We start from the raw sequence: 21,272 nt of genomic DNA, 5'->3' as shown, positions 1-21,272 counted from the left end.
AAGATACCAATAGCCCAGGAAGGCCGCCGACCGCGGGAATTCGCGCCGCCCCCATTCCGCCAGCGTACACGAGACTTTCAGGGCACCCTGGACGACATCGAGGGACTGGAATAATTGGCATTCGCCGTGTCACAGGGCTCGTTGGTCTAGGGGTATGATTCCTGCTTAGGGTGCAGGAGGTCCCGGGTTCAAATCCCGGACGAGCCCTAGCGTTTTGTGCAAACTGATCGCACGTCAGTGGCTGAGTCAGCGCAAAAAGCTCGCCGTCAATATCAAATGAATTTCTTATTCGATGTGAGCAATTGACACTCGGGTCCGACGCGTGAAGGCGATTACGAAGGTTTCGGGTACAGATGGTAGCAGATGCATGTTAGTACGTCTTGCTTAAAGTGATGAAAAAGTGTTTCCACCCGGGATCGAACCGGGGACCTTCTTCGTGTTAGGCAGACGTGATAACCGCTACACCACGGAAACTGCTTGTGTGCACCTTACTTCACAGACAACTTATAGTGATGTTGCCATCGTAACTAAAAAATTCAATAAATGTGGTACTTGCAAACGAAGGGACATGCAGCAGATCCACACACGACGTGGCTCATTGGAGGACAATACGACATAGGCAGGAAAATACTGTTACCCGCCCGGGATCGAACCGGGGACCTTCTGCGTGTGAAGCAGACGTGATAACCGCTACACTACGGAAACGACGGACCCGAGGAGTCCATCCTTGTTCACTCGAACTTGCCTCAGACTTTCTCTCGTCCGCGAATGCACACACGACAGTTCCTTTGTCAGCCTGGAACCCATCACAGCCGAGGGCTCAAGAAGTCTTCGGGGTGCTCGAGAGGGTGTCTGCCGTAGCACCCCTAACGAGATAGCGGCGCTTCGCGCAGTCGTTATTGCAAGTCATATCAGCAAAAGCAATCACTTTCTCAGCAGCAGGCAGTGCGAGCCCAGCGGCAGCTCTACATGAAGGTACCGATAGCCCAGGAAGGCCGCCGACCGCGGGAATTCGCGCCGCCCCCATTCCGCCAGCGTACACGAGACTTTCAGGGCACCCTGGACGACATCCAGGGACTGGAATAATTGGCATTCGCCGTGTCACAGGGCTCGTTGGTCTAGGGGTATGATTCCTGCTTAGGGTGCAGGAGGTCCCGGGTTCAAATCCCGGACGAGCCCTAGCGTTTTGTGCAAACTGATCGCACGTCAGTGGCTGAGTCAGCGCAAAAAGCTCGCCGTCAATATCAAATGAATTTCTTATTCGATGTGAGCAATTGACACTCGGGTCCGACGCGTGAAGGCGATTACGAAGGTTTCGGGTACAGATGGTAGCAGATGCATGTTAGTACGTCTTGCTTAAAGTGATGAAAAAGTGTTTCCGCCCGCTATCGAACCGGGGACCTTCTGCGTGTTAGGCAGACGTGATAACCGCTACACCACGGAAACTGCTTGTGTGCACCTTACTTCACAGACAACTTATAGTGATGTTGCCATCGTAACTAAAAAATTCAATAAATGTGGTACTTGCAAACGAAGGGACATGCAGCAGATCCACACACGACGTGGCTCATTGGAGGACAATACGACATAGGCAGGAAAATACTGTTCCCGCCCGGGATCGAACCGGGGACCTTCTGCGTGTGAAGCAGACGTGATAACCGCTACACTACGGAAACGACGGACCCGAGGAGTCCATCCTTGTTCACTCGAACTTGCCTCAGACTTTCTCTCGTCCGCGAATGCACACACGACAGTTCCTTTGTCAGCCTGGAACCCATCACAGCCGAGGGCTCAAGAAGTCTTCGGGGTGCTCGAGAGGGTGTCTGCCGTAGCACCCCTAACGAGATAGCGGCGCTTCGCGCAGTCGTTATTGCAAGTCATATCAGCAAAAGCAATCACTTTCTCAGCAGCAGGCAGTGCGAGCCCAGCGGCAGCTCTACATGAAGATACCAATAGCCCAGGAAGGCCGCCGACCGCGGGAATTCGCGCCGCCCCCATTCCGCCAGCGTACACGAGACTTTCAGGGCACCCTGGACGACATCGAGGGACTGGAATAATTGGCATTCGCCGTGTCACAGGGCTCGTTGGTCTAGGGGTATGATTCCTGCTTAGGGTGCAGGAGGTCCCGGGTTCAAATCCCGGACGAGCCCTAGCGTTTTGTGCAAACTGATCGCACGTCAGTGGCTGAGTCAGCGCAAAAAGCTCGCCGTCAATGTCTAATGAATTTCTTATTCGATGTGAGCAATTGACACTCGGGTCCGACGCGTGAAGGCGATTACGAAGGTTTCGGGTACAGATGGTAGCAGATGCATGTTAGTACGTCTTGCTTAAAGTGATGAAAAAGTGTTTCCGCCCGGGATCGAACCGGGGACCTTCTGCGTGTTAGGCAGACGTGATAACCGCTACACCACGGAAACTGCTTGTGTGCTTCTTACTTCACAGACAACTTATAGTGATGTTGCCATCGTAACTAAAAAATTCAATAAATGTGGTACTTGCAAACGAAGGGACATGCAGCAGATCCACACACGACGTGGCTCATTGGAGGACAATACGACATAGGCAGGAAAATACTGTTCCCGCCCGGGATCGAACCGGGGACCTTCTGCGTGTGAAGCAGACGTGATAACCGCTACACTACGGAAACGACGGACCCGAGGAGTCCATCCTTGTTCACTCAAACTTGCCTCAGACTTTCTCTCGTCCGCGAATGCACACACGACAGTTCCTTTGTCAGCCTGGAACCCATCACAGCCGAGGGCTCAAGAAGTCTTCGGGGTGCTCGAGAGGGTGTCTGCCGTAGCACCCCTAACGAGATAGCGGCGCTTCGCGCAGTCGTTATTGCAACTCATATCAGCAAAAGCAATCACTTTCTCAGCAGCAGGCAGTGCGAGCCCAGCGGCAGCTCTACATGAAGATACCAATAGCCCAGGAAGGCCGCCGACCGCGGGAATTCGCGCCGCCCCCATTCCGCCAGCGTACACGAGACTTTCAGGGCACCCTGGACGACATCGAGGGACTGGAATAATTGGCATTCGCCGTGTCACAGGGCTCGTTGGTCTAGGGGTATGATTCCTGCTTAGGGTGCAGGAGGTCCCGGGTTCAAATCCCGGACGAGCCCTAGCGTTTTGTGCAAACTGATCGCACGTCAGTGGCTGAGTCAGCGCAAAAAGCTCGCCGTCAATATCAAATGAATTTCTTATTCGATGTGAGCAATTGACACTCGGGTCCGACGCGTGAAGGCGATTACGAAGGTTTCGGGTACAGATGGTAGCAGATGCATGTTAGTACGTCTTGCTTAAAGTGATGAAAAAGTGTTTCCACCCGGGATCGAACCGGGGACCTTCTTCGTGTTAGGCAGACGTGATAACCGCTACACCACGGAAACTGCTTGTGTGCACCTTACTTCACAGACAACTTATAGTGATGTTGCCATCGTAACTAAAAAATTCAATAAATGTGGTACTTGCAAACGAAGGGACATGCAGCAGATCCACACACGACGTGGCTCATTGGAGGACAATACGACATAGGCAGGAAAATACTGTTCCCGCCCGGGATCGAACCGGGGACCTTCTGCGTGTGAAGCAGACGTGATAACCGCTACACTACGGAAACGACGGACCCGAGGAGTCCATCCTTGTTCACTCGAACTTGCCTCAGACTTTCTCTCGTCCGCGAATGCACACACGACAGTTCCTTTGTCAGCCTGGAACCCATCACAGCCGAGGGCTCAAGAAGTCTTCGGGGTGCTCGAGAGGGTGTCTGCCGTAGCACCCCTAACGAGATAGCGGCGCTTCGCGCAGTCGTTATTGCAAGTCATATCAGCAAAAGCAATCACTTTCTCAGCAGCAGGCAGTGCGAGCCCAGCGGCAGCTCTACATGAAGATACCAATAGCCCAGGAATACCGCCGACCGCGGGAATTCGCGCCGCCCCCATTCCGCCAGCGTACACGAGACTTTCAGGGCACCCTGGACGACATCGAGGGACTGGAATAATTGGCATTCGCCGTGTCACAGGGCTCGTTGGTCTAGGGGTATGATTCCTGCTTAGGGTGCAGGAGGTCCCGGGTTCAAATCCCGGACGAGCCCTAGCGTTTTGTGCAAACTGATCGCACGTCAGTGGCTGAGTCAGCGCAAAAAGCTCGCCGTCAATATCAAATGAATTTCTTATTCGATGTGAGCAATTGACACTCGGGTCCGACGCGTGAAGGCGATTACGAAGGTTTCGGGTACAGATGGTAGCAGATGCATGTTAGTACGTCTTGCTTAAAGTGATGAAAAAGTGTTTCCACCCGGGATCGAACCGGGGACCTTCTTCGTGTTAGGCAGACGTGATAACCGCTACACCACGGAAACTGCTTGTGTGCACCTTACTTCACAGACAACTTATAGTGATGTTGCCATCGTAACTAAAAAATTCAATAAATGTGGTACTTGCAAACGAAGGGACATGCAGCAGATCCACACACGACGTGGCTCATTGGAGGACAATACGACATAGGCAGGAAAATACTGTTCCCGCCCGGGATCCAACCGGGGACCTTCTGCGTGTGAAGCAGACGTGATAACCGCTACACTACGGAAACGACGGACTCGAGGAGTCCATCCTTGTTCACTCGAACTTGCCTCAGACTTTCTCTCGTCCGCGAATGCACACACGACAGTTCCTTTGTCAGCCTGGAACCCATCACAGCCGAGGGCTCAAGAAGTCTTCGGGGTGCTCGAGAGGGTGTCTGCCGTAGCACCCCTAACGAGATAGCGGCGCTTCGCGCAGTCGTTATTGCAACTCATATCAGCAAAAGCAATCACTTTCTCAGCAGCAGGCAGTGCGAGCCCAGCGGCAGCTCTACATGAAGGTACCAATAGCCCAGGAAGGCCGCCGACCGCGGGAATTCGCGCCGCCCCCATTCCGCCAGCGTACACGAGACTTTCAGGGCACCCTGGACGACATCCAGGGACTGGAATAATTGGCATTCGCCGTGTCACAGGGCTCGTTGGTCTAGGGGTATGATTCCTGCTTAGGGTGCAGGAGGTCCCGGGTTCAAATCCCGGACGAGCCCTAGCGTTTTGTGCAAACTGATCGCACGTCAGTGGCTGAGTCAGCGCAAAAAGCTCGCCGTCAATATCAAATGAATTTCTTATTCGATGTGAGCAATTGACACTCGGGTCCGACGCGTGAAGGCGATTACGAAGGTTTCGGGTACAGATGGTAGCAGATGCATGTTAGTACGTCTTGCTTAAAGTGATGAAAAAGTGTTTCCGCCCGGGATCGAACCGGGGACCTTCTGCGTGTTAGGCAGACGTGATAACCGCTACACCACGGAAACTGCTTGTGTGCACCTTACTTCACAGACAACTTATAGTGATGTTGCCATCGTAACTAAAAAATTCAATAAATGTGGTACTTGCAAACGAAGGGACATGCAGCAGATCCACACACGACGTGGCTCATTGGAGGACAATACGACATAGGCAGGAAAATACTGTTCCCGCCCGGGATCGAACCGGGGACCTTCTGCGTGTGAAGCAGACGTGATAACCGCTACACTACGGAAACGACGGACTCGAGGAGTCCATCCTTGTTCACTCGAACTTGCCTCAGACTTTCTCTCGTCCGCGAATGCACACACGACAGTTCCTTTGTCAGCCTGGAACCCATCACAGCCGAGGGCTCAAGAAGTCTTCGGGGTGCTCGAGAGGGTGTCTGCCGTAGCACCCCTAACGAGATAGCGGCGCTTCGCGCAGTCGTTATTGCAAGTCATATCAGCAAAAGCAATCACTTTCTCAGCAGCAGGCAGTGCGAGCCCAGCGGCAGCTCTACATGAAGGTACCGATAGCCCAGGAAGGCCGCCGACCGCGGGAATTCGCGCCGCCCCCATTCCGCCAGCGTACACGAGACTTTCAGGGCACCCTGGACGACATCCAGGGACTGGAATAATTGGCATTCGCCGTGTCACAGGGCTCGTTGGTCTAGGGGTATGATTCCTGCTTAGGGTGCAGGAGGTCCCGGGTTCAAATCCCGGACGAGCCCTAGCGTTTTGTGCAAACTGATCGCACGTCAGTGGCTGAGTCAGCGCAAAAAGCTCGCCGTCAATATCAAATGAATTTCTTATTCGATGTGAGCAATTGACACTCGGGTCCGACGCGTGAAGGCGATTACGAAGGTTTCGGGTACAGATGGTAGCAGATGCATGTTAGTACGTCTTGCTTAAAGTGATGAAAAAGTGTTTCCGCCCGGGATCGAACCGGGGACCTTCTGCGTGTTAGGCAGACGTGATAACCGCTACACCACGGAAACTGCTTGTGTGCACCTTACTTCACAGACAACTTATAGTGATGTTGCCATCGTAACTAAAAAATTCAATAAATGTGGTACTTGCAAACGAAGGGACATGCAGCAGATCCACACACGACGTGGCTCATTGGAGGACAATACGACATAGGCAGGAAAATACTGTTCCCGCCCGGGATCGAACCGGGGACCTTCTGCGTGTGAAGCAGACGTGATAACCGCTACACTACGGAAACGACGGACCCGAGGAGTCCATCCTTGTTCACTCGAACTTGCCTCAGACTTTCTCTCGTCCGCGAATGCACACACGACAGTTCCTTTGTCAGCCTGGAACCCATCACAGCCGAGGGCTCAAGAAGTCTTCGGGGTGCTCGAGAGGGTGTCTGCCGTAGCACCCCTAACGAGATAGCGGCGCTTCGCGCAGTCGTTATTGCAAGTCATATCAGCAAAAGCAATCACTTTCTCAGCAGCAGGCAGTGCGAGCCCAGCGGCAGCTCTACATGAAGATACCAATAGCCCAGGAATACCGCCGACCGCGGGAATTCGCGCCGCCCCCATTCCGCCAGCGTACACGAGACTTTCAGGGCACCCTGGACGACATCGAGGGACTGGAATAATTGGCATTCGCCGTGTCACAGGGCTCGTTGGTCTAGGGGTATGATTCCTGCTTAGGGTGCAGGAGGTCCCGGGTTCAAATCCCGGACGAGCCCTAGCGTTTTGTGCAAACTGATCGCACGTCAGTGGCTGAGTCAGCGCAAAAAGCTCGCCGTCAATATCAAATGAATTTCTTATTCGATGTGAGCAATTGACACTCGGGTCCGACGCGTGAAGGCGATTACGAAGGTTTCGGGTACAGATGGTAGCAGATGCATGTTAGTACGTCTTGCTTAAAGTGATGAAAAAGTGTTTCCACCCGGGATCGAACCGGGGACCTTCTTCGTGTTAGGCAGACGTGATAACCGCTACACCACGGAAACTGCTTGTGTGCACCTTACTTCACAGACAACTTATAGTGATGTTGCCATCGTAACTAAAAAATTCAATAAATGTGGTACTTGCAAACGAAGGGACATGCAGCAGATCCACACACGACGTGGCTCATTGGAGGACAATACGACATAGGCAGGAAAATACTGTTCCCGCCCGGGATCCAACCGGGGACCTTCTGCGTGTGAAGCAGACGTGATAACCGCTACACTACGGAAACGACGGACTCGAGGAGTCCATCCTTGTTCACTCGAACTTGCCTCAGACTTTCTCTCGTCCGCGAATGCACACACGACAGTTCCTTTGTCAGCCTGGAACCCATCACAGCCGAGGGCTCAAGAAGTCTTCGGGGTGCTCGAGAGGGTGTCTGCCGTAGCACCCCTAACGAGATAGCGGCGCTTCGCGCAGTCGTTATTGCAACTCATATCAGCAAAAGCAATCACTTTCTCAGCAGCAGGCAGTGCGAGCCCAGCGGCAGCTCTACATGAAGGTACCAATAGCCCAGGAAGGCCGCCGACCGCGGGAATTCGCGCCGCCCCCATTCCGCCAGCGTACACGAGACTTTCAGGGCACCCTGGACGACATCCAGGGACTGGAATAATTGGCATTCGCCGTGTCACAGGGCTCGTTGGTCTAGGGGTATGATTCCTGCTTAGGGTGCAGGAGGTCCCGGGTTCAAATCCCGGACGAGCCCTAGCGTTTTGTGCAAACTGATCGCACGTCAGTGGCTGAGTCAGCGCAAAAAGCTCGCCGTCAATATCAAATGAATTTCTTATTCGATGTGAGCAATTGACACTCGGGTCCGACGCGTGAAGGCGATTACGAAGGTTTCGGGTACAGATGGTAGCAGATGCATGTTAGTACGTCTTGCTTAAAGTGATGAAAAAGTGTTTCCGCCCGGGATCGAACCGGGGACCTTCTGCGTGTTAGGCAGACGTGATAACCGCTACACCACGGAAACTGCTTGTGTGCACCTTACTTCACAGACAACTTATAGTGATGTTGCCATCGTAACTAAAAAATTCAATAAATGTGGTACTTGCAAACGAAGGGACATGCAGCAGATCCACACACGACGTGGCTCATTGGAGGACAATACGACATAGGCAGGAAAATACTGTTCCCGCCCGGGATCGAACCGGGGACCTTCTGCGTGTGAAGCAGACGTGATAACCGCTACACTACGGAAACGACGGACTCGAGGAGTCCATCCTTGTTCACTCGAACTTGCCTCAGACTTTCTCTCGTCCGCGAATGCACACACGACAGTTCCTTTGTCAGCCTGGAACCCATCACAGCCGAGGGCTCAAGAAGTCTTCGGGGTGCTCGAGAGGGTGTCTGCCGTAGCACCCCTAACGAGATAGCGGCGCTTCGCGCAGTCGTTATTGCAAGTCATATCAGCAAAAGCAATCACTTTCTCAGCAGCAGGCAGTGCGAGCCCAGCGGCAGCTCTACATGAAGGTACCGATAGCCCAGGAAGGCCGCCGACCGCGGGAATTCGCGCCGCCCCCATTCCGCCAGCGTACACGAGACTTTCAGGGCACCCTGGACGACATCCAGGGACTGGAATAATTGGCATTCGCCGTGTCACAGGGCTCGTTGGTCTAGGGGTATGATTCCTGCTTAGGGTGCAGGAGGTCCCGGGTTCAAATCCCGGACGAGCCCTAGCGTTTTGTGCAAACTGATCGCACGTCAGTGGCTGAGTCAGCGCAAAAAGCTCGCCGTCAATATCAAATGAATTTCTTATTCGATGTGAGCAATTGACACTCGGGTCCGACGCGTGAAGGCGATTACGAAGGTTTCGGGTACAGATGGTAGCAGATGCATGTTAGTACGTCTTGCTTAAAGTGATGAAAAAGTGTTTCCGCCCGGGATCGAACCGGGGACCTTCTGCGTGTTAGGCAGACGTGATAACCGCTACACCACGGAAACTGCTTGTGTGCACCTTACTTCACAGACAACTTATAGTGATGTTGCCATCGTAACTAAAAAATTCAATAAATGTGGTACTTGCAAACGAAGGGACATGCAGCAGATCCACACACGACGTGGCTCATTGGAGGACAATACGACATAGGCAGGAAAATACTGTTCCCGCCCGGGATCGAACCGGGGACCTTCTGCGTGTGAAGCAGACGTGATAACCGCTACACTACGGAAACGACGGACCCGAGGAGTCCATCCTTGTTCACTCGAACTTGCCTCAGACTTTCTCTCGTCCGCGAATGCACACACGACAGTTCCTTTGTCAGCCTGGAACCCATCACAGCCGAGGGCTCAAGAAGTCTTCGGGGTGCTCGAGAGGGTGTCTGCCGTAGCACCCCTAACGAGATAGCGGCGCTTCGCGCAGTCGTTATTGCAAGTCATATCAGCAAAAGCAATCACTTTCTCAGCAGCAGGCAGTGCGAGCCCAGCGGCAGCTCTACATGAAGGTACCAATAGCCCAGGAAGGCCGCCGACCGCGGGAATTCGCGCCGCCCCCATTCCGCCAGCGTACACGAGACTTTCAGGGCACCCTGGACGACATCGAGGGACTGGAATAATTGGCATTCGCCGTGTCACAGGGCTCGTTGGTCTAGGGGTATGATTCCTGCTTAGGGTGCAGGAGGTCCCGGGTTCAAATCCCGGACGAGCCCTAGCGTTTTGTGCAAACTGATCGCACGTCAGTGGCTGAGTCAGCGCAAAAAGCTCGCCGTCAATATCAAATGAATTTCTTATTCGATGTGAGCAATTGACACTCGGGTCCGACGCGTGAAGGCGATTACGAAGGTTTCGGGTACAGATGGTAGCAGATGCATGTTAGTACGTCTTGCTTAAAGTGATGAAAAAGTGTTTCCGCCCGGGATCGAACCGGGGACCTTCTGCGTGTTAGGCAGACGTGATAACCGCTACACCACGGAAACTGCTTGTGTGCACCTTACTTCACAGACAACTTATAGTGATGTTGCCATCGTAACTAAAAAATTCAATAAATGTGGTACTTGCAAACGAAGGGACATGCAGCAGATCCACACACGACGTGGCTCATTGGAGGACAATACGACATAGGCAGGAAAATACTGTTCCCGCCCGGGATCGAACCGGGGACCTTCTGCGTGTGAAGCAGACGTGATAACCGCTACACTACGGAAACGACGGACCCGAGGAGTCCATCGTTGTTCACTCGAACTTGCCTCAGACTTTCTCTCGTCCGCGAATGCACACACGCCAGTTCCTTAGTCAGCCAGGAACCCATCACAGCCGAGGGCTCAAGAAGTCTTCGGGGTGCTCGAGAGGGTGTCTGCCGTAGCACCCCTAACGAGATAGCGGCGCTTCGCGCAGTCGTTATTGCAAGTCATATCAGCAAAAGCAATCACTTTCTCAGCAGCAGGCAGTGCGAGCCCAGCGGCAGCTCTACATGAAGGTACCAATAGCCCAGGAAGGCCGCCGACCGCGGGAATTCGCGCCGCCCCCATTCCGCCAGCGTACACGAGACTTTCAGGGCACCCTGGACGACATCGAGGGACTGGAATAATTGGCATTCGCCGTGTCACAGGGCTCGTTGGTCTAGGGGTATGATTCCTGCTTAGGGTGCAGGAGGTCCCGGGTTCAAATCCCGGACGAGCCCTAGCGTTTTGTGCAAACTGATCGCACGTCAGTGGCTGAGTCAGCGCAAATGCTCGCCGTCAATATCAAATGAATTTCTTATTCGATGTGAGCAATTGACACTCGGGTCCGACGCGTGAAGGCGATTACGAAGGTTTCGGGTACAGATGGTAGCAGATGCATGTTAGTACGTCTTGCTTAAAGTGATGAAAAAGTGTTTCCACCCGGGATCGAACCGGGGACCTTCTTCGTGTTAGGCAGACGTGATAACCGCTACACCACGGAAACTGCTTGTGTGCACCTTACTTCACAGACAACTTATAGTGATGTTGCCATCGTAACTAAAAAATTCAATAAATGTGGTACTTGCAAACGAAGGGACATGCAGCAGATCCACACACGACGTGGCTCATTGGAGGACAATACGACATAGGCAGGAAAATACTGTTCCCGCCCGGGATCGAACCGGGGACCTTCTGCGTGTGAAGCAGACGTGATAACCGCTACACTACGGAAACGACGGACCCGAGGAGTCCATCGTTGTTCACTCGAACTTGCCTCAGACTTTCTCTCGTCCGCGAATGCACACACGCCAGTTCCTTAGTCAGCCAGGAACCCATCACAGCCGAGGGCTCAAGAAGTCTTCGGGGTGCTCGAGAGGGTGTCTGCCGTAGCACCCCTAACGAGATAGCGGCGCTTCGCGCAGTCGTTATTGCAAGTCATATCAGCAAAAGCAATCACTTTCTCAGCAGCAGGCAGTGCGAGCCCAGCGGCAGCTCTACATGAAGGTACCAATAGCCCAGGAAGGCCGCCGACCGCGGGAATTCGCGCCGCCCCCATTCCGCCAGCGTACACGAGACTTTCAGGGCACCCTGGACGACATCGAGGGACCGGAATAATTGGCATTCGCCGTGTCACAGGGCTCGTTGGTCTAGGGGTATGATTCCTGCTTAGGGTGCAGGAGGTCCCGGGTTCAAATCCCGGACGAGCCCTAGTGTTTTGTGCAAACTGATCGCACGTCAGTGGCTGAGTCAGCGCAAAAAGCTCGCCGTCAATATCAAATGAATTTCTTATTCGATGTGAGCAATTGACACTCGGGTCCGACGCGTGAAGGCGATTACGAAGGTTTCGGGTACAGATGGTAGCAGATGCATGTTAGTACGTCTTGCTTAAAGTGATGAAAAAGTGTTTCCACCCGGGATCGAACCGGGGACCTTCTTCGTGTTAGGCAGACGTGATAACCGCTACACCACGGAAACTGCTTGTGTGCACCTTACTTCACAGACAACTTATAGTGATGTTGCCATCGTAACTAAAAAATTCAATAAATGTGGTACTTGCAAACGAAGGGACATGCAGCAGATCCACACACGACGTGGCTCATTGGAGGACAATACGACATAGGCAGGAAAATACTGTTCCCGCCCGGGATCGAACCGGGGACCTTCTGCGTGTGAAGCAGACGTGATAACCGCTACACTACGGAAACGACGGACCCGAGGAGTCCATCGTTGTTCACTCGAACTTGCCTCAGACTTTCTCTCGTCCGCGAATGCACACACGCCAGTTCCTTAGTCAGCCAGGAACCCATCACAGCCGAGGGCTCAAGAAGTCTTCGGGGTGCTCGAGAGGGTGTCTGCCGTAGCACCCCTAACGAGATAGCGGCGCTTCGCGCAGTCGTTATTGCAACTCATATCAGCAAAAGCAATCACTTTCTCAGCAGCAGGCAGTGCGAGCCCAGCGGCAGCTCTACATGAAGGTACCAATAGCCCAGGAAGGCCGCCGACCGCGGGAATTCGCGCCGCCCCCATTCCGCCAGCGTACACGAGACTTTCAGGGCACCCTGGACGACATCGAGGGACTGGAATAATTGGCATTCGCCGTGTCACAGGGCTCGTTGGTCTAGGGGTATGATTCCTGCTTAGGGTGCAGGAGGTCCCGGGTTCAAATCCCGGACGAGCCCTAGCGTTTTGTGCAAACTGATCGCACGTCAGTGGCTGAGTCAGCGCAAAAAGCTCGCCGTCAATATCAAATGAATTTCTTATTCGATGTGAGCAATTGACACTCGGGTCCGACGCGTGAAGGCGATTACGAAGGTTTCGGGTACAGATGGTAGCAGATGCATGTTAGTACGTCTTGCTTAAAGTGATGAAAAAGTGTTTCCACCCGGGATCGAACCGGGGACCTTCTTCGTGTTAGGCAGACGTGATAACCGCTACACCACGGAAACTGCTTGTGTGCACCTTACTTCACAGACAACTTATAGTGATGTTGCCATCGTAACTAAAAAATTCAATAAATGTGGTACTTGCAAACGAAGGGACATGCAGCAGATCCACACACGACGTGGCTCATTGGAGGACAATACGACATAGGCAGGAAAATACTGTTCCCGCCCGGGATCGAACCGGGGACCTTCTGCGTGTGAAGCAGACGTGATAACCGCTACACTACGGAAACGACGGACCCGAGGAGTCCATCGTTGTTCACTCGAACTTGCCTCAGACTTTCTCTCGTCCGCGAATGCACACACGCCAGTTCCTTAGTCAGCCAGGAACCCATCACAGCCGAGGGCTCAAGAAGTCTTCGGGGTGCTCGAGAGGGTGTCTGCCGTAGCACCCCTAACGAGATAGCGGCGCTTCGCGCAGTCGTTATTGCAAGTCATATCAGCAAAAGCAATCACTTTCTCAGCAGCAGGCAGTGCGAGCCCAGCGGCAGCTCTACATGAAGGTACCAATAGCCCAGGAAGGCCGCCGACCGCGGGAATTCGCGCCGCCCCCATTCCGCCAGCGTACACGAGACTTTCAGGGCACCCTGGACGACATCGAGGGACTGGAATAATTGGCATTCGCCGTGTCACAGGGCTCGTTGGTCTAGGGGTATGATTCCTGCTTAGGGTGCAGGAGGTCCCGGGTTCAAATCCCGGACGAGCCCTAGCGTTTTGTGCAAACTGATCGCACGTCAGTGGCTGAGTCAGCGCAAAAAGCTCGCCGTCAATATCTAATGAATTTCTTATTCGATGTGAGCAATTGACACTCGGGTCCGACGCGTGAAGGCGATTACGAAGGTTTCGGGTACAGATGGTAGCAGATGCATGTTAGTACGTCTTGCTTAAAGTGATGAAAAAGTGTTTCCGCCCGGGATCGAACCGGGGACCTTCTGCGTGTTAGGCAGACGTGATAACCGCTACACCACGGAAACTGCTTGTGTGCACCTTACTTCACAGACAACTTATAGTGATGTTGCCATCGTAACTAAAAAATTCAATAAATGTGGTACTTGCAAACGAAGGGACATGCAGCAGATCCACACACGACGTGGCTCATTGGAGGACAATACGACATAGGCAGGAAAATACTGTTCCCGCCCGGGATCGAACCGGGGACCTTCTGCGTGTGAAGCAGACGTGATAACCGCTACACTACGGAAACGACGGACCCGAGGAGTCCATCCTTGTTCACTCGAACTTGCCTCAGACTTTCTCTCGTCCGCGAATGCACACACGACAGTTCCTTTGTCAGCCTGGAACCCATCACAGCCGAGGGCTCAAGAAGTCTTCGGGGTGCTCGAGAGGGTGTCTGCCGTAGCACCCCTAACGAGATAGCGGCGCTTCGCGCAGTCGTTATTGCAAGTCATATCAGCAAAAGCAATCACTTTCTCAGCAGCAGGCAGTGCGAGCCCAGCGGCAGCTCTACATGAAGGTACCAATAGCCCAGGAAGGCCGCCGACCGCGGGAATTCGCGCCGCCCCCATTCCGCCAGCGTACACGAGACTTTCAGGGCACCCTGGACGACATCGAGGGACTGGAATAATTGGCATTCGCCGTGTCACAGGGCTCGTTGGTCTAGGGGTATGATTCCTGCTTAGGGTGCAGGAGGTCCCGGGTTCAAATCCCGGACGAGCCCTAGCGTTTTGTGCAAACTGATCGCACGTCAGTGGCTGAGTCAGCGCAAAAAGCTCGCCGTCAATATCAAATGAATTTCTTATTCGATGTGAGCAATTGACACTCGGGTCCGACGCGTGAAGGCGATTACGAAGGTTTCGGGTACAGATGGTAGCAGATGCATGTTAGTACGTCTTGCTTAAAGTGATGAAAAAGTGTTTCCGCCCGGGATCGAACCGGGGACCTTCTGCGTGTTAGGCAGACGTGATAACCGCTACACCACGGAAACTGCTTGTGTGCACCTTACTTCACAGACAACTTATAGTGATGTTGCCATCGTAACTAAAAAATTCAATAAATGTGGTACTTGCAAACGAAGGGACATGCAGCAGATCCACACACGACGTGGCTCATTGGAGGACAATACGACATAGGCAGGAAAATACTGTTCCCGCCCGGGATCGAACCGGGGACCTTCTGCGTGTGAAGCAGACGTGATAACCGCTACACTACGGAAACGACGGACCCGAGGAGTCCATCGTTGTTCACTCGAACTTGCCTCAGACTTTCTCTCGTCCGCGAATGCACACACGCCAGTTCCTTAGTCAGCCAGGAACCCATCACAGCCGAGGGCTCAAGAAGTCTTCGGGGTGCTCGAGAGGGTGTCTGCCGTAGCACCCCTAACGAGATAGCGGCGCTTCGCGCAGTCGTTATTGCAAGTCATATCAGCAAAAGCAATCACTTTCTCAGCAGCAGGCAGTGCGAGCCCAGCGGCAGCTCTACATGAAGGTACCAATAGCCCAGGAAGGCCGCCGACCGCGGGAATTCGCGCCGCCCCCATTCCGCCAGCGTACACGAGACTTTCAGGGCACCCTGGACGACATCGAGGGACTGGAATAATTGGCATTCGCCGTGTCACAGGGCTCGTTGGTCTAGGGGTATGATTCCTGCTTAGGGTGCAGGAGGTCCCGGGTTCAAATCCCGGACGAGCCCTAGCGTTTTGTGCAAACTGATCGCACGTCAGTGGCTGAGTCAGCGCAAATGCTCGCCGTCAATATCAAATGAATTTCTTATTCGATGTGAGCAATTGACACTCGGGTCCGACGCGTGAAGGCGATTACGAAGGTTTCGGGTACAGATGGTAGCAGATGCATGTTAGTACGTCTTGCTTAAAGTGATGAAAAAGTGTTTCCACCCGGGATCGAACCGGGGACCTTCTTCGTGTTAGGCAGACGTGATAACCGCTACACCACGGAAACTGCTTGTGTGCACCTTACTTCACAGACAACTTATAGTGATGTTGCCATCGTAACTAAAAAATTCAATAAATGTGGTACTTGCAAACGAAGGGACATGCAGCAGATCCACACACGACGTGGCTCATTGGAGGACAATACGACATAGGCAGGAAAATACTGTTCCCGCCCGGGATCGAACCGGGGACCTTCTGCGTGTGAAGCAGACGTGATAACCGCTACACTACGGAAACGACGGACCCGAGGAGTCCATCGTTGTTCACTCGAACTTGCCTCAGACTTTCTCTCGTCCGCGAATGCACACACGCCAGTTCCTTAGTCAGCCAGGAACCCATCACAGCCGAGGGCTCAAGAAGTCTTCGGGGTGCTCGAGAGGGTGTCTGCCGTAGCACCCCTAACGAGATAGCGGCGCTTCGCGCAGTCGTTATTGCAAGTCATATCAGCAAAAGCAATCACTTTCTCAGCAGCAGGCAGTGCGAGCCCAGCGGCAGCTCTACATGAAGGTACCAATAGCCCAGGAAGGCCGCCGACCGCGGGAATTCGCGCCGCCCCCATTCCGCCAGCGTACACGAGACTTTCAGGGCACCCTGGACGACATCGAGGGACCGGAATAATTGGCATTCGCCGTGTCACAGGGCTCGTTGGTCTAGGGGTATGATTCCTGCTTAGGGTGCAGGAGGTCCCGGGTTCAAATCCCGGACGAGCCCTAGTGTTTTGTGCAAACTGATCGCACGTCAGTGGCTGAGTCAGCGCAAAAAGCTCGCCGTCAATATCAAATGAATTTCTTATTCGATGTGAGCAATTGACACTCGGGTCCGACGCGTGAAGGCGATTACGAAGGTTTCGGGTACAGATGGTAGCAGATGCATGTTAGTACGTCTTGCTTAAAGTGATGAAAAAGTGTTTCCACCCGGGATCGAACCGGGGACCTTCTTCGTGTTAGGCAGACGTGATAACCGCTACACCACGGAAACTGCTTGTGTGCACCTTACTTCACAGACAACTTATAGTGATGTTGCCATCGTAACTAAAAAATTCAATAAATGTGGTACTTGCAAACGAAGGGACATGCAGCAGATCCACACACGACGTGGCTCATTGGAGGACAATACGACATAGGCAGGAAAATACTGTTCCCGCCCGGGATCGAACCGGGGACCTTCTGCGTGTGAAGCAGACGTGATAACCGCTACACTACGGAAACGACGGACCCGAGGAGTCCATCGTTGTTCACTCGAACTTGCCTCAGACTTTCTCTCGTCCGCGAATGCACACACGCCAGTTCCTTAGTCAGCCAGGAACCCATCACAGCCGAGGGCTCAAGAAGTCTTCGGGGTGCTCGAGAGGGTGTCTGCCGTAGCACCCCTAACGAGATAGCGGCGCTTCGCGCAGTCGTTATTGCAACTCATATCAGCAAAAGCAATCACTTTCTCAGCAGCAGGCAGTGCGAGCCCAGCGGCAGCTCTACATGAAGGTACCAATAGCCCAGGAAGGCCGCCGACCGCGGGAATTCGCGCCGCCCCCATTCCGCCAGCGTACACGAGACTTTCAGGGCACCCTGGACGACATCGAGGGACTGGAATAATTGGCATTCGCCGTGTCACAGGGCTCGTTGGTCTAGGGGTATGATTCCTGCTTAGGGTGCAGGAGGTCCCGGGTTCAAATCCCGGACGAGCCCTAGCGTTTTGTGCAAACTGATCGCACGTCAGTGGCTGAGTCAGCGCAAAAAGCTCGCCGTCAATATCAAATGAATTTCTTATTCGATGTGAGCAATTGACACTCGGGTCCGACGCGTGAAGGCGATTACGAAGGTTTCGGGTACAGATGGTAGCAGATGCATGTTAGTACGTCTTGCTTAAAGTGATGAAAAAGTGTTTCCACCCGGGATCGAACCGGGGACCTTCTTCGTGTTAGGCAGACGTGATAACCGCTACACCACGGAAACTGCTTGTGTGCACCTTACTTCACAGACAACTTATAGTGATGTTGCCATCGTAACTAAAAAATTCAATAAATGTGGTACTTGCAAACGAAGGGACATGCAGCAGATCCACACACGACGTGGCTCATTGGAGGACAATACGACATAGGCAGGAAAATACTGTTCCCGCCCGGGATCGAACCGGGGACCTTCTGCGTGTGAAGCAGACGTGATAACCGCTACACTACGGAAACGACGGACCCGAGGAGTCCATCGTTGTTCACTCGAACTTGCCTCAGACTTTCTCTCGTCCGCGAATGCACACACGCCAGTTCCTTAGTCAGCCAGGAACCCATCACAGCCGAGGGCTCAAGAAGTCTTCGGGGTGCTCGAGAGGGTGTCTGCCGTAGCACCCCTAACGAGATAGCGGCGCTTCGCGCAGTCGTTATTGCAAGTCATATCAGCAAAAGCAATCACTTTCTCAGCAGCAGGCAGTGCGAGCCCAGCGGCAGCTCTACATGAAGGTACCAATAGCCCAGGAAGGCCGCCGACCGCGGGAATTCGCGCCGCCCCCATTCCGCCAGCGTACACGAGACTTTCAGGGCACCCTGGACGACATCGAGGGACTGGAATAATTGGCATTCGCCGTGTCACAGGGCTCGTTGGTCTAGGGGTATGATTCCTGCTTAGGGTGCAGGAGGTCCCGGGTTCAAATCCCGGACGAGCCCTAGCGTTTTGTGCAAACTGATCGCACGTCAGTGGCTGAGTCAGCGCAAAAAGCTCGCCGTCAATATCTAATGAATTTCTTATTCGATGTGAGCAATTGACACTCGGGTCCGACGCGTGAAGGCGATTACGAAGGTTTCGGGTACAGATGGTAGCAGATGCATGTTAGTACGTCTTGCTTAAAGTGATGAAAATGTGTTTCCGCCCGGGATCGAACCGGGGACCTTCTGCGTGTTAGGCAGACGTGATAACCGCTACACCACGGAAACTGCTTGTGTGCACCTTACTTCACAGACAACTTATAGTGATGTTGCCATCGTAACTAAAAAATTCAATAAATGTGGTACTTGCAAACGAAGGGACATGCAGCAAATCCACACACGACGTGGCTCATTGGAGGACAATACGACATAGGCAGGAAAATACTGTTCCCGCCCGGGATCGAACCGGGGACCTTCTGCGTGTGAAGCAGACGTGATAACCGCTACACTACGGAAACGACGGACCCGAGGAGTCCATCGTTGTTCACTCGAACTTGCCTCAGACTTTCTCTCGTCCGCGAATGCACACACGCCAGTTCCTTAGTCAGCCAGGAACCCATCACAGCCGAGGGCTCAAGAAGTCTTCGGGGTGCTCGAGAGGGTGTCTGCCGTAGCACCCCTAACGAGATAGCGGCGCTTCGCGCAGTCGTTATTGCAAGTCATATCAGCAAAAGCAATCACTTTCTCAGCAGCAGGCAGTGCGAGCCCAGCGGCAGCTCTACATGAAGGTACCAATAGCCCAGGAAGGCCGCCGACCGCGGGAATTCGCGCCGCCCCCATTCCGCCAGCGTACACGAGACTTTCAGGGCACCCTGGACGACATCGAGGGACTGGAATAATTGGCATTCGCCGTGTCACAGGGCTCGTTGGTCTAGGGGTATGATTCCTGCTTAGGGTGCAGGAGGTCCCGGGTTCAAATCCCGGACGAGCCCTAGCGTTTTGTGCAAACTGATCGCACGTCAGTGGCTGAGTCAGCGCAAAAAGCTCGCCGTCAATATCAAATGAATTTCTTATTCGATGTGAGCAATTGACACTCGGGTCCGACGCGTGAAGGCGATTACGAAGGTTTCGGGTACAGATGGTAGCAGATGCATGTTAGTACGTCTTGCTTAAAGTGATGAAAAAGTGTTTCCACCCGGGATCGAACCGGGGACCTTCTTCGTGTTAGGCAGACGTGATAACCGCTACACCACGGAAACTGCTTGTGTGCACCTTACTTCACAGACAACTTATAGTGATGTTGCCATCGTAACTAAAAAATTCAATAAATGTGGTACTTGCAAACGAAGGGACATGCAGCAGATCCACACACGACGTGGCTCATTGGAGGACAATACGACATAGGCAGGAAAATACTGTTCCCGCCCGGGATCGAACCGGGGACCTTCTGCGTGTGAAGCAGACGTGATAACCGCTACACTACGGAAACGACGGACCCGAGGAGTCCATCGTTGTTCACTCGAACTTGCCTCAGACTTTCTCTCGTCCGCGAATGCACACACGCCAGTTCCTTAGTCAGCCAGGAACCCATCACAGCCGAGGGCTCAAGAAGTCTTCGGGGTGCTCGAGAGGGTGTCTGCCGTAGCACCCCTAACGAGATAGCGGCGCTTCGCGCAGTCGTTATTGCAAGTCATATCAGCAAAAGCAATCACTTTCTCAGCAGCAGGCAGTGCGAGCCCAGCGGCAGCAAACGAAGGGACATGCAGCAGATCCACACACGACGTGGCTCATTGGAGGACAATACGACATAGGCAGGAAAATACTGTTCCCGCCCGGGATCGAACCGGGGACCTTCTGCGTGTGAAGCAGACGTGATAACCGCTACACTACGGAAACGACGGACCCGAGGAGTCCATCGTTGTTCACTCGAACTTGCCTCAGACTTTCTCTCGTCCGCGAATGCACACACGCCAGTTCCTTAGTCAGCCAGGAACCCATCACAGCCGAGGGCTCAAGAAGTCTTCGGGGTGCTCGAGAGGGTGTCTGCCGTAGCACCCCTAACGAGATAGCGGCGCTTCGCGCAGTCGTTATTGCAAGTCATATCAGCAAAAGCAATCACTTTCTCAGCAGCAGGCAGTGCGAGCCCAGCGGCAGCTCTACATGAAGGTACCAATAGCCCAGGAAGGCCGCCGACCGCGGGAATTCGCGCCGCCCCCATTCCGCCAGCGTACACGAGACTTTCAGGGCACCCTGGACGACATCGAGGGACCGGAATAATTGGCATTCGCCGTGTCACAGGGCTCGTTGGTCTAGGGGTATGATTCCTGCTTAGGGTGCAGGAGGTCCCGGGTTCAAATCCCGGACGAGCCCTAGTGTTTTGTGCAAACTGATCGCACGTCAGTGGCTGAGTCAGCGCAAAAAGCTCGCCGTCAATATCAAATGAATTTCTTATTCGATGTGAGCAATTGACACTCGGGTCCGACGCGTGAAGGCGATTACGAAGGTTTCGGGTACAGATGGTAGCAGATGCATGTTAGTACGTCTTGCTTAAAGTGATGAAAAAGTGTTTCCACCCGGGATCGAACCGGGGACCTTCTTCGTGTTAGGCAGACGTGATAACCGCTACACCACGGAAACT

General features: G+C 53.5%; 66 non-coding genes across 66 annotated transcripts; 22 read left to right on the top strand and 44 right to left on the bottom strand.

Annotated features, from left to right (window-relative positions):
- The first annotated feature begins 135 nt into the window (after window positions 1–135).
- Trnap-agg (transfer RNA proline (anticodon AGG)) lies at window positions 136–207 on the top strand. The gene has a single exon. It is a non-coding gene; the product is annotated as a tRNA-Pro (tRNA).
- Window positions 208–401: 194 nt separating this feature from the next.
- Window positions 402–474, bottom strand: Trnav-aac (transfer RNA valine (anticodon AAC)). Its single transcript has one exon. It is a non-coding gene; the product is annotated as a tRNA-Val (tRNA).
- A 157-nt stretch (window positions 475–631) lies between these two features.
- On the bottom strand, window positions 632–705 carry Trnav-cac (transfer RNA valine (anticodon CAC)). Its single transcript has one exon. It is a non-coding gene; the product is annotated as a tRNA-Val (tRNA).
- Window positions 706–1,107: 402 nt separating this feature from the next.
- Trnap-agg (transfer RNA proline (anticodon AGG)) lies at window positions 1,108–1,179 on the top strand. Its single transcript has one exon. It is a non-coding gene; the product is annotated as a tRNA-Pro (tRNA).
- A 194-nt stretch (window positions 1,180–1,373) lies between these two features.
- Window positions 1,374–1,446, bottom strand: Trnav-aac (transfer RNA valine (anticodon AAC)). Its single transcript has one exon. It is a non-coding gene; the product is annotated as a tRNA-Val (tRNA).
- A 157-nt stretch (window positions 1,447–1,603) lies between these two features.
- Window positions 1,604–1,676, bottom strand: Trnav-cac (transfer RNA valine (anticodon CAC)). Its single transcript has one exon. It is a non-coding gene; the product is annotated as a tRNA-Val (tRNA).
- Window positions 1,677–2,078: 402 nt separating this feature from the next.
- On the top strand, window positions 2,079–2,150 carry Trnap-agg (transfer RNA proline (anticodon AGG)). Its single transcript has one exon. It is a non-coding gene; the product is annotated as a tRNA-Pro (tRNA).
- A 194-nt stretch (window positions 2,151–2,344) lies between these two features.
- Window positions 2,345–2,417, bottom strand: Trnav-aac (transfer RNA valine (anticodon AAC)). The gene has a single exon. It is a non-coding gene; the product is annotated as a tRNA-Val (tRNA).
- A 157-nt stretch (window positions 2,418–2,574) lies between these two features.
- Window positions 2,575–2,647, bottom strand: Trnav-cac (transfer RNA valine (anticodon CAC)). The gene has a single exon. It is a non-coding gene; the product is annotated as a tRNA-Val (tRNA).
- A 402-nt stretch (window positions 2,648–3,049) lies between these two features.
- Trnap-agg (transfer RNA proline (anticodon AGG)) lies at window positions 3,050–3,121 on the top strand. The gene has a single exon. It is a non-coding gene; the product is annotated as a tRNA-Pro (tRNA).
- A 194-nt stretch (window positions 3,122–3,315) lies between these two features.
- On the bottom strand, window positions 3,316–3,388 carry Trnav-aac (transfer RNA valine (anticodon AAC)). The gene has a single exon. It is a non-coding gene; the product is annotated as a tRNA-Val (tRNA).
- A 157-nt stretch (window positions 3,389–3,545) lies between these two features.
- On the bottom strand, window positions 3,546–3,618 carry Trnav-cac (transfer RNA valine (anticodon CAC)). The gene has a single exon. It is a non-coding gene; the product is annotated as a tRNA-Val (tRNA).
- A 402-nt stretch (window positions 3,619–4,020) lies between these two features.
- On the top strand, window positions 4,021–4,092 carry Trnap-agg (transfer RNA proline (anticodon AGG)). The gene has a single exon. It is a non-coding gene; the product is annotated as a tRNA-Pro (tRNA).
- A 194-nt stretch (window positions 4,093–4,286) lies between these two features.
- On the bottom strand, window positions 4,287–4,359 carry Trnav-aac (transfer RNA valine (anticodon AAC)). Its single transcript has one exon. It is a non-coding gene; the product is annotated as a tRNA-Val (tRNA).
- Window positions 4,360–4,516: 157 nt separating this feature from the next.
- On the bottom strand, window positions 4,517–4,589 carry Trnav-cac (transfer RNA valine (anticodon CAC)). Its single transcript has one exon. It is a non-coding gene; the product is annotated as a tRNA-Val (tRNA).
- A 402-nt stretch (window positions 4,590–4,991) lies between these two features.
- Window positions 4,992–5,063, top strand: Trnap-agg (transfer RNA proline (anticodon AGG)). Its single transcript has one exon. It is a non-coding gene; the product is annotated as a tRNA-Pro (tRNA).
- Window positions 5,064–5,257: 194 nt separating this feature from the next.
- Trnav-aac (transfer RNA valine (anticodon AAC)) lies at window positions 5,258–5,330 on the bottom strand. The gene has a single exon. It is a non-coding gene; the product is annotated as a tRNA-Val (tRNA).
- Window positions 5,331–5,487: 157 nt separating this feature from the next.
- Window positions 5,488–5,560, bottom strand: Trnav-cac (transfer RNA valine (anticodon CAC)). Its single transcript has one exon. It is a non-coding gene; the product is annotated as a tRNA-Val (tRNA).
- Window positions 5,561–5,962: 402 nt separating this feature from the next.
- Window positions 5,963–6,034, top strand: Trnap-agg (transfer RNA proline (anticodon AGG)). The gene has a single exon. It is a non-coding gene; the product is annotated as a tRNA-Pro (tRNA).
- A 194-nt stretch (window positions 6,035–6,228) lies between these two features.
- On the bottom strand, window positions 6,229–6,301 carry Trnav-aac (transfer RNA valine (anticodon AAC)). Its single transcript has one exon. It is a non-coding gene; the product is annotated as a tRNA-Val (tRNA).
- A 157-nt stretch (window positions 6,302–6,458) lies between these two features.
- Trnav-cac (transfer RNA valine (anticodon CAC)) lies at window positions 6,459–6,531 on the bottom strand. Its single transcript has one exon. It is a non-coding gene; the product is annotated as a tRNA-Val (tRNA).
- A 402-nt stretch (window positions 6,532–6,933) lies between these two features.
- On the top strand, window positions 6,934–7,005 carry Trnap-agg (transfer RNA proline (anticodon AGG)). The gene has a single exon. It is a non-coding gene; the product is annotated as a tRNA-Pro (tRNA).
- A 194-nt stretch (window positions 7,006–7,199) lies between these two features.
- On the bottom strand, window positions 7,200–7,272 carry Trnav-aac (transfer RNA valine (anticodon AAC)). The gene has a single exon. It is a non-coding gene; the product is annotated as a tRNA-Val (tRNA).
- A 157-nt stretch (window positions 7,273–7,429) lies between these two features.
- On the bottom strand, window positions 7,430–7,502 carry Trnav-cac (transfer RNA valine (anticodon CAC)). Its single transcript has one exon. It is a non-coding gene; the product is annotated as a tRNA-Val (tRNA).
- A 402-nt stretch (window positions 7,503–7,904) lies between these two features.
- On the top strand, window positions 7,905–7,976 carry Trnap-agg (transfer RNA proline (anticodon AGG)). Its single transcript has one exon. It is a non-coding gene; the product is annotated as a tRNA-Pro (tRNA).
- A 194-nt stretch (window positions 7,977–8,170) lies between these two features.
- Trnav-aac (transfer RNA valine (anticodon AAC)) lies at window positions 8,171–8,243 on the bottom strand. Its single transcript has one exon. It is a non-coding gene; the product is annotated as a tRNA-Val (tRNA).
- A 157-nt stretch (window positions 8,244–8,400) lies between these two features.
- Trnav-cac (transfer RNA valine (anticodon CAC)) lies at window positions 8,401–8,473 on the bottom strand. The gene has a single exon. It is a non-coding gene; the product is annotated as a tRNA-Val (tRNA).
- A 402-nt stretch (window positions 8,474–8,875) lies between these two features.
- Window positions 8,876–8,947, top strand: Trnap-agg (transfer RNA proline (anticodon AGG)). Its single transcript has one exon. It is a non-coding gene; the product is annotated as a tRNA-Pro (tRNA).
- A 194-nt stretch (window positions 8,948–9,141) lies between these two features.
- Trnav-aac (transfer RNA valine (anticodon AAC)) lies at window positions 9,142–9,214 on the bottom strand. Its single transcript has one exon. It is a non-coding gene; the product is annotated as a tRNA-Val (tRNA).
- A 157-nt stretch (window positions 9,215–9,371) lies between these two features.
- Trnav-cac (transfer RNA valine (anticodon CAC)) lies at window positions 9,372–9,444 on the bottom strand. The gene has a single exon. It is a non-coding gene; the product is annotated as a tRNA-Val (tRNA).
- Window positions 9,445–9,846: 402 nt separating this feature from the next.
- Window positions 9,847–9,918, top strand: Trnap-agg (transfer RNA proline (anticodon AGG)). The gene has a single exon. It is a non-coding gene; the product is annotated as a tRNA-Pro (tRNA).
- Window positions 9,919–10,112: 194 nt separating this feature from the next.
- Trnav-aac (transfer RNA valine (anticodon AAC)) lies at window positions 10,113–10,185 on the bottom strand. The gene has a single exon. It is a non-coding gene; the product is annotated as a tRNA-Val (tRNA).
- A 157-nt stretch (window positions 10,186–10,342) lies between these two features.
- Window positions 10,343–10,415, bottom strand: Trnav-cac (transfer RNA valine (anticodon CAC)). The gene has a single exon. It is a non-coding gene; the product is annotated as a tRNA-Val (tRNA).
- Window positions 10,416–10,817: 402 nt separating this feature from the next.
- On the top strand, window positions 10,818–10,889 carry Trnap-agg (transfer RNA proline (anticodon AGG)). Its single transcript has one exon. It is a non-coding gene; the product is annotated as a tRNA-Pro (tRNA).
- Window positions 10,890–11,082: 193 nt separating this feature from the next.
- On the bottom strand, window positions 11,083–11,155 carry Trnav-aac (transfer RNA valine (anticodon AAC)). The gene has a single exon. It is a non-coding gene; the product is annotated as a tRNA-Val (tRNA).
- A 157-nt stretch (window positions 11,156–11,312) lies between these two features.
- Window positions 11,313–11,385, bottom strand: Trnav-cac (transfer RNA valine (anticodon CAC)). The gene has a single exon. It is a non-coding gene; the product is annotated as a tRNA-Val (tRNA).
- Window positions 11,386–11,787: 402 nt separating this feature from the next.
- Window positions 11,788–11,859, top strand: Trnap-agg (transfer RNA proline (anticodon AGG)). Its single transcript has one exon. It is a non-coding gene; the product is annotated as a tRNA-Pro (tRNA).
- Window positions 11,860–12,053: 194 nt separating this feature from the next.
- On the bottom strand, window positions 12,054–12,126 carry Trnav-aac (transfer RNA valine (anticodon AAC)). The gene has a single exon. It is a non-coding gene; the product is annotated as a tRNA-Val (tRNA).
- A 157-nt stretch (window positions 12,127–12,283) lies between these two features.
- Window positions 12,284–12,356, bottom strand: Trnav-cac (transfer RNA valine (anticodon CAC)). The gene has a single exon. It is a non-coding gene; the product is annotated as a tRNA-Val (tRNA).
- Window positions 12,357–12,758: 402 nt separating this feature from the next.
- On the top strand, window positions 12,759–12,830 carry Trnap-agg (transfer RNA proline (anticodon AGG)). Its single transcript has one exon. It is a non-coding gene; the product is annotated as a tRNA-Pro (tRNA).
- A 194-nt stretch (window positions 12,831–13,024) lies between these two features.
- On the bottom strand, window positions 13,025–13,097 carry Trnav-aac (transfer RNA valine (anticodon AAC)). Its single transcript has one exon. It is a non-coding gene; the product is annotated as a tRNA-Val (tRNA).
- Window positions 13,098–13,254: 157 nt separating this feature from the next.
- On the bottom strand, window positions 13,255–13,327 carry Trnav-cac (transfer RNA valine (anticodon CAC)). Its single transcript has one exon. It is a non-coding gene; the product is annotated as a tRNA-Val (tRNA).
- Window positions 13,328–13,729: 402 nt separating this feature from the next.
- On the top strand, window positions 13,730–13,801 carry Trnap-agg (transfer RNA proline (anticodon AGG)). Its single transcript has one exon. It is a non-coding gene; the product is annotated as a tRNA-Pro (tRNA).
- A 194-nt stretch (window positions 13,802–13,995) lies between these two features.
- Window positions 13,996–14,068, bottom strand: Trnav-aac (transfer RNA valine (anticodon AAC)). Its single transcript has one exon. It is a non-coding gene; the product is annotated as a tRNA-Val (tRNA).
- A 157-nt stretch (window positions 14,069–14,225) lies between these two features.
- Window positions 14,226–14,298, bottom strand: Trnav-cac (transfer RNA valine (anticodon CAC)). The gene has a single exon. It is a non-coding gene; the product is annotated as a tRNA-Val (tRNA).
- A 402-nt stretch (window positions 14,299–14,700) lies between these two features.
- Trnap-agg (transfer RNA proline (anticodon AGG)) lies at window positions 14,701–14,772 on the top strand. Its single transcript has one exon. It is a non-coding gene; the product is annotated as a tRNA-Pro (tRNA).
- Window positions 14,773–14,966: 194 nt separating this feature from the next.
- Trnav-aac (transfer RNA valine (anticodon AAC)) lies at window positions 14,967–15,039 on the bottom strand. Its single transcript has one exon. It is a non-coding gene; the product is annotated as a tRNA-Val (tRNA).
- A 157-nt stretch (window positions 15,040–15,196) lies between these two features.
- On the bottom strand, window positions 15,197–15,269 carry Trnav-cac (transfer RNA valine (anticodon CAC)). The gene has a single exon. It is a non-coding gene; the product is annotated as a tRNA-Val (tRNA).
- Window positions 15,270–15,671: 402 nt separating this feature from the next.
- On the top strand, window positions 15,672–15,743 carry Trnap-agg (transfer RNA proline (anticodon AGG)). The gene has a single exon. It is a non-coding gene; the product is annotated as a tRNA-Pro (tRNA).
- Window positions 15,744–15,936: 193 nt separating this feature from the next.
- On the bottom strand, window positions 15,937–16,009 carry Trnav-aac (transfer RNA valine (anticodon AAC)). The gene has a single exon. It is a non-coding gene; the product is annotated as a tRNA-Val (tRNA).
- Window positions 16,010–16,166: 157 nt separating this feature from the next.
- Trnav-cac (transfer RNA valine (anticodon CAC)) lies at window positions 16,167–16,239 on the bottom strand. Its single transcript has one exon. It is a non-coding gene; the product is annotated as a tRNA-Val (tRNA).
- Window positions 16,240–16,641: 402 nt separating this feature from the next.
- On the top strand, window positions 16,642–16,713 carry Trnap-agg (transfer RNA proline (anticodon AGG)). Its single transcript has one exon. It is a non-coding gene; the product is annotated as a tRNA-Pro (tRNA).
- A 194-nt stretch (window positions 16,714–16,907) lies between these two features.
- Trnav-aac (transfer RNA valine (anticodon AAC)) lies at window positions 16,908–16,980 on the bottom strand. The gene has a single exon. It is a non-coding gene; the product is annotated as a tRNA-Val (tRNA).
- Window positions 16,981–17,137: 157 nt separating this feature from the next.
- Window positions 17,138–17,210, bottom strand: Trnav-cac (transfer RNA valine (anticodon CAC)). Its single transcript has one exon. It is a non-coding gene; the product is annotated as a tRNA-Val (tRNA).
- Window positions 17,211–17,612: 402 nt separating this feature from the next.
- On the top strand, window positions 17,613–17,684 carry Trnap-agg (transfer RNA proline (anticodon AGG)). Its single transcript has one exon. It is a non-coding gene; the product is annotated as a tRNA-Pro (tRNA).
- Window positions 17,685–17,878: 194 nt separating this feature from the next.
- On the bottom strand, window positions 17,879–17,951 carry Trnav-aac (transfer RNA valine (anticodon AAC)). Its single transcript has one exon. It is a non-coding gene; the product is annotated as a tRNA-Val (tRNA).
- Window positions 17,952–18,108: 157 nt separating this feature from the next.
- On the bottom strand, window positions 18,109–18,181 carry Trnav-cac (transfer RNA valine (anticodon CAC)). The gene has a single exon. It is a non-coding gene; the product is annotated as a tRNA-Val (tRNA).
- Window positions 18,182–18,583: 402 nt separating this feature from the next.
- Window positions 18,584–18,655, top strand: Trnap-agg (transfer RNA proline (anticodon AGG)). The gene has a single exon. It is a non-coding gene; the product is annotated as a tRNA-Pro (tRNA).
- Window positions 18,656–18,849: 194 nt separating this feature from the next.
- Window positions 18,850–18,922, bottom strand: Trnav-aac (transfer RNA valine (anticodon AAC)). The gene has a single exon. It is a non-coding gene; the product is annotated as a tRNA-Val (tRNA).
- Window positions 18,923–19,079: 157 nt separating this feature from the next.
- Trnav-cac (transfer RNA valine (anticodon CAC)) lies at window positions 19,080–19,152 on the bottom strand. The gene has a single exon. It is a non-coding gene; the product is annotated as a tRNA-Val (tRNA).
- Window positions 19,153–19,554: 402 nt separating this feature from the next.
- Window positions 19,555–19,626, top strand: Trnap-agg (transfer RNA proline (anticodon AGG)). Its single transcript has one exon. It is a non-coding gene; the product is annotated as a tRNA-Pro (tRNA).
- Window positions 19,627–19,820: 194 nt separating this feature from the next.
- Window positions 19,821–19,893, bottom strand: Trnav-aac (transfer RNA valine (anticodon AAC)). The gene has a single exon. It is a non-coding gene; the product is annotated as a tRNA-Val (tRNA).
- A 157-nt stretch (window positions 19,894–20,050) lies between these two features.
- On the bottom strand, window positions 20,051–20,123 carry Trnav-cac (transfer RNA valine (anticodon CAC)). Its single transcript has one exon. It is a non-coding gene; the product is annotated as a tRNA-Val (tRNA).
- A 334-nt stretch (window positions 20,124–20,457) lies between these two features.
- On the bottom strand, window positions 20,458–20,530 carry Trnav-cac (transfer RNA valine (anticodon CAC)). The gene has a single exon. It is a non-coding gene; the product is annotated as a tRNA-Val (tRNA).
- A 402-nt stretch (window positions 20,531–20,932) lies between these two features.
- Trnap-agg (transfer RNA proline (anticodon AGG)) lies at window positions 20,933–21,004 on the top strand. Its single transcript has one exon. It is a non-coding gene; the product is annotated as a tRNA-Pro (tRNA).
- A 194-nt stretch (window positions 21,005–21,198) lies between these two features.
- On the bottom strand, window positions 21,199–21,271 carry Trnav-aac (transfer RNA valine (anticodon AAC)). The gene has a single exon. It is a non-coding gene; the product is annotated as a tRNA-Val (tRNA).
- Between the last annotated feature and the right edge of the window lies 1 nt (window position 21,272).

Source organism: Schistocerca serialis, chromosome 2, assembly GCF_023864345.2.
Source record: "Schistocerca serialis cubense isolate TAMUIC-IGC-003099 chromosome 2, iqSchSeri2.2, whole genome shotgun sequence".
NCBI lineage: Eukaryota > Metazoa > Arthropoda > Insecta > Orthoptera > Acrididae > Schistocerca > Schistocerca serialis.
Note: the sequence above shows the minus strand (reverse complement) of the source record. Positions and strands in the feature narration are given on the sequence as shown.